Source organism: Equus quagga, chromosome 18 (genome assembly GCF_021613505.1).
Source record: "Equus quagga isolate Etosha38 chromosome 18, UCLA_HA_Equagga_1.0, whole genome shotgun sequence".
In the NCBI taxonomy this organism is placed as follows: domain Eukaryota; kingdom Metazoa; phylum Chordata; class Mammalia; order Perissodactyla; family Equidae; genus Equus; species Equus quagga.
The window spans coordinates 38,599,928-38,613,371 of NC_060284.1; the positions used below are offsets into that span (position 1 = coordinate 38,599,928).

Genomic DNA, 13,444 nt, shown 5'->3' on the forward strand with positions numbered 1-13,444 from the left:
AGCAACTATGAACGTCATCTGTTACCTATGAAGACCTTAGCTACTAAATCAATAAGTTTAAATACACTAAGCATTATATCACAATCAGTATCTTTGACTCATGTCATACATTTACCCTCCTGTGTCACTAAAATCCTCTGATTTACAACCTCAATATACAATCAGGAAATCTAAACAAGAATAAACAACATTATCCAATTTTATCACATCTATACTTTACAAAGGGGTGCAAAGACGATTAGTGAGGTACTTTGGTCAATATTTACAGGCACACTTGTCTCCTTTGACTATTATCTTAAAAATAAGTGTTAAAACCTTGCTTCTTTTCATTTTATCCTTATTTTTCTGCGATTTTTAAATGGAATGTTTAGTTCATTTCATTTCTTACTTCTTTTACTTTTAATTTTATAAACTCAAGGTAGAAAGCTTATGAGGTTTTTTTTTTTAACATTTCCTGAATTTAGAATTGGGCTACAACCAGATCAAAAAGAAATATTGATATGATCTTTATATTTGACCAAAAAATAGATTATAGAAATAAAATATAGATCCTGAGTACTTTTTTTACCTGTAGCTCATAGGTTTTGTTTTGATTTCTCAGATTTAAAATAAATCTTTATTCATCAAGATGCACAGTTTATTAAATATCTTTCCTCCACAAATAAAATTAGCACTACGATTTGTCAAAAGATCTAAATGAATTACATCCCCTATATTTGAACTGAACTAAATCCACTGTGTCTGGAATCTATTCATCATAAATTCAGTTCTGGTACCTAATTCCTTTATGTTAGCCACTGCTGTATGTCCTTCCTTTAAGACTCAAGAACAGAGACCATAAATTGGCTAGTGCAAGATAGCAGTCACTGTTAGTCCCCCCTAAAAAATTAATTTATTTTATGACATGCTTATTTGGATGATTGCTTACTGGTAATTAGCATATCCACAGTTTTTTAAAAGGCAATCATTTTAAGTGCCAATACATATTAGGCTAATAGAAAAAAGTTGAAGCAAAGCCCTCTGTTTGGATGTCACAAAGTCATATTCAATAGGACAATAGAAGGTATATCTGATTTGCTCCTATCAGGATTCTTGGAATTATCAAAAAATTTTTCTGGCAAAGATGAACTTTGCTCATCACAGAAAGAAGGTTCTTTGAGTCTACTGCCAAATTCACTTCCTTTTGAAAAAGTAAATTTCAAGGCATGATAGTGCAAGGGGTAAGTTTTTCATTTATACACTAATTATAGAACATTTATAGACTACTTAAACTTAGTCTTTAATTTCTAAATTATTTTAAAGAACAGAAACTTGTTCATAAAATTTACTTTGTCTAAATTTAAAAGTACACCCATAAGTCACACTAGAATTAGGGCGATTTGATTATCTGAATGATTCTGTCTTGAAACAAGTACTGTGTGCATCAAGGTGAAGCTCCTCAGACGTGAGGCTCCTCAAAGTTCTGTGCACAAGGACTCTCCTCTTGAGAGTCCAGGGGTCTGAGTAAGCAGCTTGCCCCTCAAATTAAGTTCTCAAATATTCTCTGAATAACTAATTAAGAAAAACAGTGCTAAGTGGAGAGTTTCTTTTCTTTAGTTAAATCTGGGGGGTGAGGTCTGAGTGTTCCTGGAGACCCCATGGGAATATGTCACGGATCCTGAATTCCTTGAATGTGAGTATTCCCTATTAGAAAGCTCTGTAAGGTCAATCAAATTTTCATAATCACTTTTATCTGATTCTTCAAGTCTGTCTCCAGCTACTCTTTGGGAAGGAAGAAAGTCTGCTCCACTTCTGGGATACTTCAGTCCGGCACTGGTGGAAGCATAATTGGAAGAGCCCATGGCTTGAGGTCAAGGTACAAAGACACTACTTTCCATAGAGAAAGGCTCAAAGTACTTTCCCGACTGTGTGAGTGAAAAACCAGAATAAGAAGGAGGAGGACCAGAATCCTCTGCATCTCCCAGTGTACTTCAACCTTCAGCTACAAACCCAGTTAGGGCATCCGAGGACTGACCACTGGTACCAAAGTTTCATGCAGCATCTGTCTGCTTAGCATCACCTGCTGCAATCGTCTTTCTTGTTCTTTTCCATTTCATCTGATTGATTTGTCTTCTTAATTTGTTCACTTCTGCCTGACAAGATTCAACAACTTGCTCATTCTTTTCTACATCTGCACGCACTGCCTGGGTGAAGTGTATTATAAACCTGTAAATTACCTCAGTGTCTTTCATTACTCTATGCTTGTCAAAAGTCAGTACCATGTTCTTTAATAACTTTGGCATAACTCTGAGAAGTATTTGGCACTGAAGGCACTTTGTATTCTTGCTAACTAGTATTGCCTAGATTGGGAATAGCAAAAGATTTCCTAAAGAGAGTGTATTCTAAAGGCATGAGTGGAATTGTTGTTGGTGGAGATAAAGATGAAGAGAAGGGAGACAGTTGGGCATACAGAGGATGCCGGGGAGCTGCTTATTGATAACCTCCTCTTCTCGTGTTTCTGCTGTGTGTTTTGCCAGAATCTGTATCACCAATAGCTTTCCCTGATCTTTAAGAGTCCCATCCAAGTTCTCTTCATTAACTTTGCTTGTGTAGTCATAAAAACTCAAAAGTTTTGAACAAGGCTGATGGTCATGGATTTCAATTACTTGCAGAAATTCTCTGCTGCTGTTTTTGTCACTGATGCTAAAGATTTTATCTTGTCTTACCTCTCCCAACAAAAATCCTTCCTTCAATGGTCCCTTACAAATAGCAGTCCCCAAATATAGTCGTGCTTGGGTTGGCACCTCAATGAAGAGGGTCAATCTGATGCTGGCAGGAAGAGGCAGGGGGAGGCAGATGAGGCCCTGCCTGGCTCACACCTGTGCTTGGGGCCCCTGACTCATGACTAAGCAGGCCCTGGAGAAATGCTGAAGGACTGGTGGCTCCTGAGGACCTGAGTGCGGGGTCTGGAGCAGTCTCCATAGATGCTTATATGTAGATTTTTGCTATTTAAAATATATATTATATATTTTATCAATTTAATTTGAGATCCTTCATCTTTTTATAGGGATTTTAAACCACTTAAATTTATTTGCCTAATTGTTATTTAGACGTCATCTTTTATAACCCTATTTTATGTTCTTATTTTACTAGTTTCCTTCTTAATAGCATAATTAATCATTTTATAATGTATTACAAGTTTTGAAATACCAGAATAGTCTTTTTCCATACTGCTTTTGAAAAAAAGAAAAGTTGACACTTTTATAGCTTCTCTCTTACCTTCTGACACTTCTCATATATCTTTGTTTTATCTTGAAGGTAGAATCCATTAATTTTCACTTTTCTTTTCCTGTTGTATCCTATTTGACTCCAGCAGTTACACCAGCTAAGATTTCTCAGTACTAGCTCTCCTTTAATTTTGATGTTCTGTACGCTAATTTATTTTTATTAATCTTTTCCTGATCTTGGTGAGGTTGTTTAATTAAATCTAATTGTCTCTTTTCAAAAACAACAGCCACATTTAGTGGCTATTCCATTATAGGTACAAAATTGTACCCATACTTTGAGAAATCAGTATTATTTAACTCTTGAATGCTCATCATTGATCCCATGGGTCTTTTTGAGATAGCTTTGGGCATATTGAGATATAACCTGTGCAACAGGTATTTATACAAGACTAAAGAATGATCATTTTGGATAAAATAGGAACACATACTAGGGAACTAGATTGTAGGAAATGCAGAAAGAAAAAAAAGACATTGTTGCTGAGCTCAAAGTGGGGAATTCAAAGTGTTTTAAGATGCTAGATTACATCTGCCAGTGCTTTATTCAGGAAAAGGTATTTGGATAAATTATTTCATCAGTATTTGCTAAATATGATCTTTTAGTGTGTACTGGCATTAAAAATTAAAGTTAAAAATTGTTAACATATTTCAGTAGTGCTTTACTTTATACGTTATACTTAGAACATACTAGGTCTTTTTAATTTCTCTCAATTCTCAGTCTTGGGAATTTATTTATTTACTTTAGCTCTAGAACATTTTCTTTTATTATGTCCTTGCTTATTTAGTCATCCATCTTTGTTCTGTGTTCTACTCTGGGGACTCCTATTACTTACATAGCATCCTCTCATTCTCCATATTCTCTTGAGATTACTTATGTACACTTTTAAGATTACTTGAGTCTGCCTTCTATTTCACTTATCTGATTTTCTTCAAGGACAATTCTATTACACTATATTAAATATTTTTCAGTGCTGATTTTATTTTTTATATCTTAGGGGTCATTTTAGTATTTTCTGGGTTCATTGTTAAGATGCAGTTTCAGTTTACTAAGCATTGGTATGAGTTGTTTTTATAACAGTTTCTAGGAACTTATGTGAAAGTTCTTCTTCAGGAGTTCATATTACCTTTAAAATGTTTCTAATTTCTCCTTTTTCTTTGATGCTTCAGAATATTTTGTTTGTTTCCTTGTTTTAAACTGAGAACAGATTTTCCTTAAACTAATATTCTCTACTAATTAGCTTGCCTACTTCTGGGGAATAGAATTTGAAACAGGACTAAAAACCCCAATGTTTGGAATAGGGAAGTAGACTAGCTTAAGAAGATCCCTTAACTTGTTTTCAAAAGTCAAATATTTGCAGAACACATTCCAGTATTCAAAAAAATCAAAATGCAATTCTTTATTTCATGTTGACAATTCTATATCCCAAGAAGAGGATAAATAGATGAACATAAATGTACATGTGAATGCTTACTGAAAGCCATTTGTTAGCATGTGCGTAGCAGCACTCTTTCTAATAGCCCCAAACTAGTAAACAAAAACAAATTTTCAACAACAGTAGAATGAATAAATTGCAGTACATCTATAAAATGGGACATTAAACAGCAATACTGATGAATGCACTACTAATAATGCATGTACTCACTTACATAATATTGAGCAAAAGAATTCAGACACACAAAACTAAAACTCATCTATGGCGATGAAAGACGGGGTGATATTACCTTTGGTGAAAAGAGTTGTGATTGGGAGGGAGCACAACACAGACTACTTGGGAACTGGTGATGTTCTATTTCTTGCTTTGGAAAGTGATTATACAAATATGTTTGAGAAAATTTATTGAGAGAGACATTTGTGATTTGTGCACTTTGCATGTGTGTTATAAAAAATGAGTGGGAAGCAGGAGTAGTCACACTGTATTTGTATTTGCCATACATTTGTAAATAATTATCTGTGTTATCTGTAACTAACATGTTATCTAACGATAACATACATTCTAGGCCATAAAGAAGAATAAGCACGTGCCATAAATGAAGAGAGGTTGGAATAATTCTGATGAGAAATCAAAAATGGCTTCCTAAAGGAATCGTTGGTGTAGAGGATGGATGGGGCACACAAAGAGACAAAATGCAAGGAAATCAGTTAAGACACTATTGCAATACTCTAAGATCACATCTTAGAATTTAAGGGCTGAGCACTGTGCTTTGGGCGGTTAGGGGATTCATAAATATTGGCTAAATGTGAACCGCATTGGACTGAATGTTATCTTTGACAATAAGCTGAGGTACCACATGGGGGAAAGCAAGCACAGGCTTTTCTCGTCATTTATACTAATTATCTTTGGAGGAGATTCTGGATGTAAGCATAAGTTTTTGGAATTTTGATTCTTATTAAATAAAAATACATTGGACAAAATTTTGTTTATTTAGTCATTAGCATGTTAGAAATATGGAAAGTGACAAACATCACAAAAGTGACAAAATACTTACAAATTGCATGTTGTGAAGATTTCCAATTCAGTGAATTCCTTATTGATTTATCTTTGCACATACAATTTTTTTGATAAAAAAGCATAGCAACATTTTAGAAATGCAGATGTAAGAAAATATGAGAAGAAGAAAAATTCTAGGTACTCAAGTCTAAGGTGATCTCCCTACTGTGGACTAAATGGTGTCCACTCATCCACCGAAACAGCACGTGCTCTTAGAGGGCTTTAATTTCACTTTCAACAGCCATACTCAAAGCACAAACAGGAAAACCTACAAGTCCACTAAATGTGGACTTCATCAATCAGCTAGCAAACACAACCATGTCTAAAACAAGTCAATGATTATTCCTATTGGGTCGGAAAGCAGAAAATCAGGTAAAAAGCTGCTCCGGATTTCTCCAAGAGAAGCAAGTCATCTGAGGCCAACGTAACTTTCCTCAAGTATTCTTTCTCCCCACAAAAGATATGACCAATATCGCAACTGTAGACAACTCCGTCATCTTCAAAGGAACTTGGAAAATGATGTCACTGACAACAGATACACTGTGAAATATAAATGAGGGAGGAAGCAGATGTAGAATTATAAAAAAAGAAAAATATCATTAGAAAAAAACTTCAAAATTAATTCTTACCTCACTTTGTAGCTGTGACGAATGAGAAACCAGAGAAGGGAGATAAAGAAGGACCAGAGGGGTGAGATTCTATGCAGAAGACAGTTACGTCCTCAGAAAGCCATGCCCCCTGTGCTATTCTCACTCTCTCTTCAGACTTCCCAGCTTTGGCACTTTATGCAAATATGCACCTGTCTCGCATATTTCCACAGAGTTCTTCCGCTCTCCAACGAAGCTTGGAGAACTCCCTAAAGAGAAATGGTGGGGGGAAAAGCCTCTGTTCACTTGCCCACAGTGGGTAAACTGGTTACATAAACTTGTTTTATTGCAGTCTGCAATTGCAAGTAAACAAAATCAAATGAGGAGCCTATGAAAAAATAGAATGGATAAATGTGGGAAAGAAAGATCATTACATGTATATTTAGTGAAAAATTTCTAAAGACGTTATATTTGCATACCATAAAAAATTAGTTTCTAAATTTTCAATTCAAAACTGTACAGGATCACTGGCATTCCCTAAACCAGAACAAACCTCTGACTTAGTAGCATCAATCACCCAACTAGGTCATGCAGAGCAGCGTGAAGACCATGGAGCTTCACCATGGAGCTCACAGTATAATTCTCACTGTAGCCTTCCTACAGTACAAAGCAGAGACGCTAGGGCAGAAAGCCTCCAGCGTAATATGGTAATTTTCTTTTGTTTTTTTGGACTGGCTCGTTCCCAGGATCCTTTACCCAGCTGGAAAAAAAAAAAAAAAAAAAAAAGCTACATAAGCAGAGACTGAGAGAGTGAGAGAGAAAAACGTCAGATTTCTTTTGTTTTGAGTGGGAAGAATCTCTCTTACATTCGCCTCCAGTCTCTAGAACAGGCCAAGGGAGTAAGTGCTCAGTACATGTAGCATAGGAGGCAAGGCACCTAGCCTTGTTCCTTCTGCACTTGCTGTGTGACCTTAGGCAAGTCATTTCTCCTCCTCTCAACTTCAGCATACCCCTCGTAAAGTGTGCCTGGTGATAATACCTCGTCCTGGGATTGTTTCAAGAACGTGATTAGATAATGCCAGTGAAAGCACTTTGTGAACTCTAAAGGGCTCTGCAAATATAAGGGATAAAAGACTGGAAAGCTGCCTCTCATGGCTCCTCCTCAAACATGCCCAGAATTCACATTTTAGTGGTGGGAAAGGAGTGCTAACATTTCTCATCGGCATTTTTCTCCTGCAGAAGTAGGTAATCTAAGGAGAAGGAATATATTTTACCTTGAGACTCAATACAGCTATTTTCACTTTAATTGGAAAATTGTGGCCCATAAACATTTTTTTCCCCTTGAATTGACCCTCTTGAAAAAAAATTAAAAATGTTGCTCATCACTTGTCAATGGAAAAATCTGAAAGTCAGAGGAACACTGTCCTAGTCTTGTCATCACCTCTCTCTGTGTGACCTTGGACAATTTACCACGCTTCTCATCAGTCAGTTCAGTACAACAAATATTTATATAGCCCTGAATGTATGCCAAAGTCGGTGGTAAGCTCCGCCTGAGGAACAAAGAGAAGAGCAAAAGACATAGTCTTTTTCACCTAAGAGGTTTACAATTCAATAAAAGCTTTCATCTCCCAAACTGAAATGGTGATCACTGGGCTACCCACCTGTCAGGTTTATTATGAGGATGAAAAGATAACATGGGAGAGTGCTTGGCAAAATTGAAAAGGGGTACATAAATGCAAAGTGGTATTATTACTAGACATCAAGCCATCAGCAGCATGTAGATAGTTAAAGGATATTTACGGAGAGAAGCGGGGAAAGGATTAATGTTTTCAGAGCCTCGACCTCATACAGAGAGAGCTACATATATTATTTCATCACATAACAAACTGGTTAGATAAATCTTAATCACCACTTTTGACCAATGGGGAAAATGAGACTCATATCGGTTAAAATAACTCAGCTAAGAAATCAGAGGCACTATTCAAACCAAGGTCAGTTTGACTGCAAAGACCCTACAGAACAGTTGATGCAGATTGCACATTGCTTCCGAAATCCAAACTTATTTTCACCAGAGAAAGGAGTCAACAAAACTTAACAAGCAGCAATAATTAGTTGCAAAAATGGCCAAAAACGTATTTTTTCAATTTATTTTGTTAAAAAAAAGCATTTGAAGGAAAAGAACAAGTTGAACGAACTTACTCAGTATAACAACATAAAGGAATCAAAAACTTATCATCTTTTCTTAACCCCCTAAACACTGCTCAAGCCTACGATAATTTTTGTTTAAAAGCATAAATCATGTTGTTTTCCGAATCCTTGAATAGTTAGAATGGATGGCAAAACAGTGCATTTTAGCACTCACATGGTTAAAAGAGTCATTTTGAGAGGACTTTATGAAATCAAAATTTCTGTGATGCTTTCTCTGTGGATTAGCCTACCAAGCAAAATACAAAAGGTAGCTTAATGCCAAGATATATTAAAAGCAAGAGCTTAACTTCTAATATCCTCTCTCCAATCAGGTATGGATTTACAAAACATTTTACTATGGTGGTTATTTTTCTAGCTAAAACTCACAACTAAATCCACCAGCCTAAAAGATTTTTGAGTTATATTGGTATGATTTTCAAAATTTATTTTCAACCTATATAGCAGAATAAGATAAACTCTGGGGGTATGCAAAAGCTGGAGACTGCTTAGAAGCAGCTAACAGGGAAACGAATAAATCAAGCAGCTTGGAATCATAAATATGTAATGACTATTTAGAAAAAAATTCTAAATGATTGAATTTTGCTGACCCCAATGGATATGAATTAACACTTCTTCCTCACAGCAGGAAGAGAACTACTAATATTTATCTAGCATCTACTAAATGCTCCACCCTGTGGTACACGCTTTTTTATACATTAACTCATTTACTTCCCACAAAAACCCATGAAGAAATTAAAATCGTCTTTACGTTCCAGCAAGATGATGGAAATTCCAGATTACAGAACTGAGATTCAGAATTCAAACAATGGTCCAAGAGCACACAACTAATAAATAGCAGAGCCAAGGTTTATCTCCAGGTCTGTCTATTTCCACGTCAACGTCCTGGATCCCTCTTCCACGTCAGGTATCTTAGAAGGTCACATCTCTCCTCTGCGTGCCATTTGCCTGAAAAGAATCCCAGTATAGGTTCATTCATTCATTTAACAAGCAATTATTAAGTACCTACTCTCTGCCAAGCTCAGTGACGGGCCACACAGTGGTGAAGGAAACATACATGAGATTTGCTCTTACAGTCTGAATTATTTTAGTTTTTGAACCAGAACCTTCTAAAAATACCCCCAAATTGAAAAGATACTGGACTCCACATAGTGAGCCAGGTGTATCTAGTCTGTCACTCACTGGTTGATGACTCAGGTTAAATAGTAAGCACACCTAAACCCAGTTGTGTCATCTATAAAATAGAATAAAAACTGTACTATTCACTTCGAGGTGGTGTTATGAGGAATAAATAACATAACGCATGTGAAATCATCATGAGCATTCAAGGATAGACAGATGTCTACATACATGTACACATAAAAGTATTATCATTCTACTTACTAAGGAAAAGGTAACATATTTTTAGCTTATAAGAAAAGCAATTATGTGACATGATGGCAACAGTTTCTACCAGACTTCAAAGTTTTGAGGCTCTTACTTATGTAGACATACAGATAATAAATTGGAAAAGGAATTACGGAAAACAATAATTCACTCATGATTTCAATTATTTGCTATTTGATATATAATCTCAAGTCAACCTGGAACATCCTCATAAAGCATAAGTTTAGATTTTTCTACCTTGTGGATTTAGACTTAGCTAATCAAGCCAAATCCTTCCCCACATACTGGGTGTGCACAGTGGATGGAATGGTTCACATAGATGGGCCATATCTCAAGAAAGTTGCAGTCGACTGGGAGATACGGAAAATAGGCAGATGCTATTCACTGTTAAGTGTTAGAATAGGGAGATGCAGGGTGCAATGGAAGCATAGTCTGAAGGCACTTAAATCCATTATAGTGTTCAAGAAACCCCTACACTGAGGATTGGGGGATTATGAGGTAAAGGCCAGTACTTCGTGGTAGGAGAATGTTTCAAGCAGAGAGAAGGCCTTATGCAAACACATAGAAGAAGAAGGAGCAGGAAACACTGGAGACTAGAAGCTACTCGGGCCACGGTGGCTGGAGCATCACGTGCAGAGGGTAAAGCGGGGCAAGCAGTTTGCAGCAAAATAAGAGACTGGAGAGGTTGACAAGGGAGAGGTACACTGGGCATAAAGACTTTGGAGGGTGTGTTGAGGAGTGAGGAATTTCTCCTCACCAAGCAGGTGATATGAAGAGACTTTGATTTTGAGTTTCATTTCGGCTTGGGGAAGAGTGAGGAAGGTCACAGCCAGACCTGCTTTCAAGAGACATCCCACTGGTTTCCGAGTAGAAAATGGGTTGGTAAAGTTAAGCCAGGAGGTTGATTAGGTGGATGTTGAAATCTCTAAGCTTAGAGCTTTTACTGAGTCACCGTGACCCATGACTGAAAACAAGTGAGTACCACAAATGTAAACCATGAGCAGACTAAATAGTTTCCCAAAGAAATTAAACGCTAATTGAAAAGGCAGCAGAGTACTGAGCAGGGTGAGGACAGGGCATAGAGGTGAAGAAAGTTGTTTTCTTCGGCCTAGGATTATTGGACTTTTAGGTTTGACTGGAACATTGCCCCTCCACCCCGCCAATGACCTTTTTGGTTCAGAAGAAGGGGAAAGTGTGATTGCGGCCCTTCCCATAAGTGAAATGCAAGCAGCATCTGTGGGATGCTGATGGCCAATCAGGTACAGCATTTACTTAGCAGGGGGTAGGGGTCTTATCTGACTGAGAATTCATCTGTGACTTCAGCCCTGTCTTTGTCATCGCATCCACAGCACTAAGAGTGTCTCCTTTCTGCACACACTTTGCCGATTTAGAGCAAGGTGCTTTTTCTCTCCCATAGGAAGACAGATTTATTCATTTCAGTGGTATCACAATATCGAACAGCTGGTCATTGTTTCTTGCTGTCTTGCTTCTCACACATTTCTGCTTTGTCAGCCACAAGTCCCATGGCTAAAAACTGCAAAAACCAGAGGGAACATGTTATAAAAGCAACGATGCTGATGAACAAAACACATAAACCCTCTGGATATGAGTGAAAAGTCCAACCATTCATTTTTCTGTCCTTTTTAAAAATAAATTCTAAAAAAAGTTATACAGATAGAAAGTCTGATATTTGAATGATCTATCTCATATTTTCATAGTTATGATAGCCATCGATCTGATTTAATTCATAATAAAAAAAGGCATATATTATTAGGGATATTAGTTTTGCAACCAGAACATAAGTTAAATAAACTATTCAAAATTCACAAAGAAATTTTAGAATTATTAGTACTCAAAGGCAGGTCACCTGACTCCAAGGTGAATCACCAACTTCTGGACCAGTTTAAAGGCTCTGAACTGGCCCCTTGATCAAACCGTACAGTAGGTTCAAGGGAAATCTTTGTTCAAAGTCAAAACCCCATATGCAAGTCTTCCCACTACCATCTTTTGTATCATCTGTGGACTTTTTATTGATATTGGGATGATAATAATATAATAGTAATGACAAAAACAATAATAATTAAGCAGCTGTAGCATAATGGTTAATGTTAAAATAACAACAGCAATGATAGAGCAGCTGTAGCAAGGTGATTAAGCACGCATGCTCTGGGTCCCACCGTCTGGATGTAGTTTACTGGCTCCAACACGCTTAAACTATACAAGCTTAGCCAAGTTATATACTCTCTGTTCTTCTGACTCTGTTTTTTTTTGGAAAAAAAAAAACCTTTGTCCTTTATATGTAAGGAAAAAAAAAAGGTGCAGGGGATTATAATAACATCATCTGAGAGACTTGTAAGGATTAAAAGAGATAACATATTTAGTGATTAGAAAATTATCTGGCACATAGTAAGCATTCAATAAGTGTTGTCTACAATCATTATTTATTTATTTATTTATTTATTTATTTTACTTTCAAGAGGCAAGTAAGTTTATATATTTATTTTCTTTGTCATACTATGGTCCAGGAACAGCATCTATTCTTTCTACTTCTCTATCAACTTTGCCAGCCTTTGCAGTTCCAAGAGTTTTCCTCTCTGTCCCTCAGAAGAGAATTTTTCTCTATCTGAATCTTTTTTTTTAATTTTTATTTATTTAATTGCAGTAACATTGAGTTATAACAATATATAGCTTTCAGAAGTACCTCATAATATATTTCGAATTCTGTGTAGATTACATCATGTTCCCCACCCAAAAACTAATTAAAATCCATCCCCTCACATGTGAGCCTAATCACCCCTTTTGCCCTACCCCCTTCCCTTATGGTAACCACCAATCCAATCTCCATTGCTATGGGTTTGTTTGTCGTTGTTTTTATCTTCTGCTTGTGAGTGAGACCATAATGTATTTGACTTTCTCCTTCTGACTTATTTCACTCAGCATAATATCCTCAAGGATCATCCACGTTGTTACAATGGCTGGATTTCATCATTTCTTATGGCTGAGTAGTATTCCATGGTGTATAAATACCGCATCTTCTTCATACATTTGTCCCTTGATGGGCACCTAGGTTGCTTCCAAGTCTTGGCTATTGTGAATAATGCTGAAATGAACAAAGGAGAGTATGTATCTTTATACCTTTGTGTTTTCAAGTTCTTTGGATAAATACCCAGCAGTGGGATAGTTGGATCATATGGTAGATTTGTTCTTAATTTTCTGAGGATACTCCATACTGCTTTCCATAGTGGCTGCACCAGTTTGCACTCCCACCAGCAGTACACGATGGTTCCCTTCTCTCCACACCCTCTCCAACACCTGTTGTTTCCTGTCTTGTTAATTATAGCCATTCTGACCAGAGTGGTTTTGATTTGCATTTCCCTGATAGCTAATGACGTTGAGCATCTTTTCATATGCCTGTTGGCCATCCGTATATCTTCTTTGGAGAAACCTCTGTTCAGATCTTTTGCCCGTTTTTTAATTGGGTTGTTGGTTTTTTTGTTGTTGAATTGTTTGAATT

The 13,444-nt window shown here is 36.7% G+C and overlaps 1 pseudogene; it reads right to left on the reverse strand.

Annotated features, from left to right (window-relative positions):
• Window positions 1-1,592: 1,592 nt before the first annotated feature.
• LOC124229844 (BRISC complex subunit Abraxas 2-like) overlaps window positions 1,593-13,444 on the reverse strand; it is a 55,526-nt pseudogene continuing 43,674 nt past the window's right edge.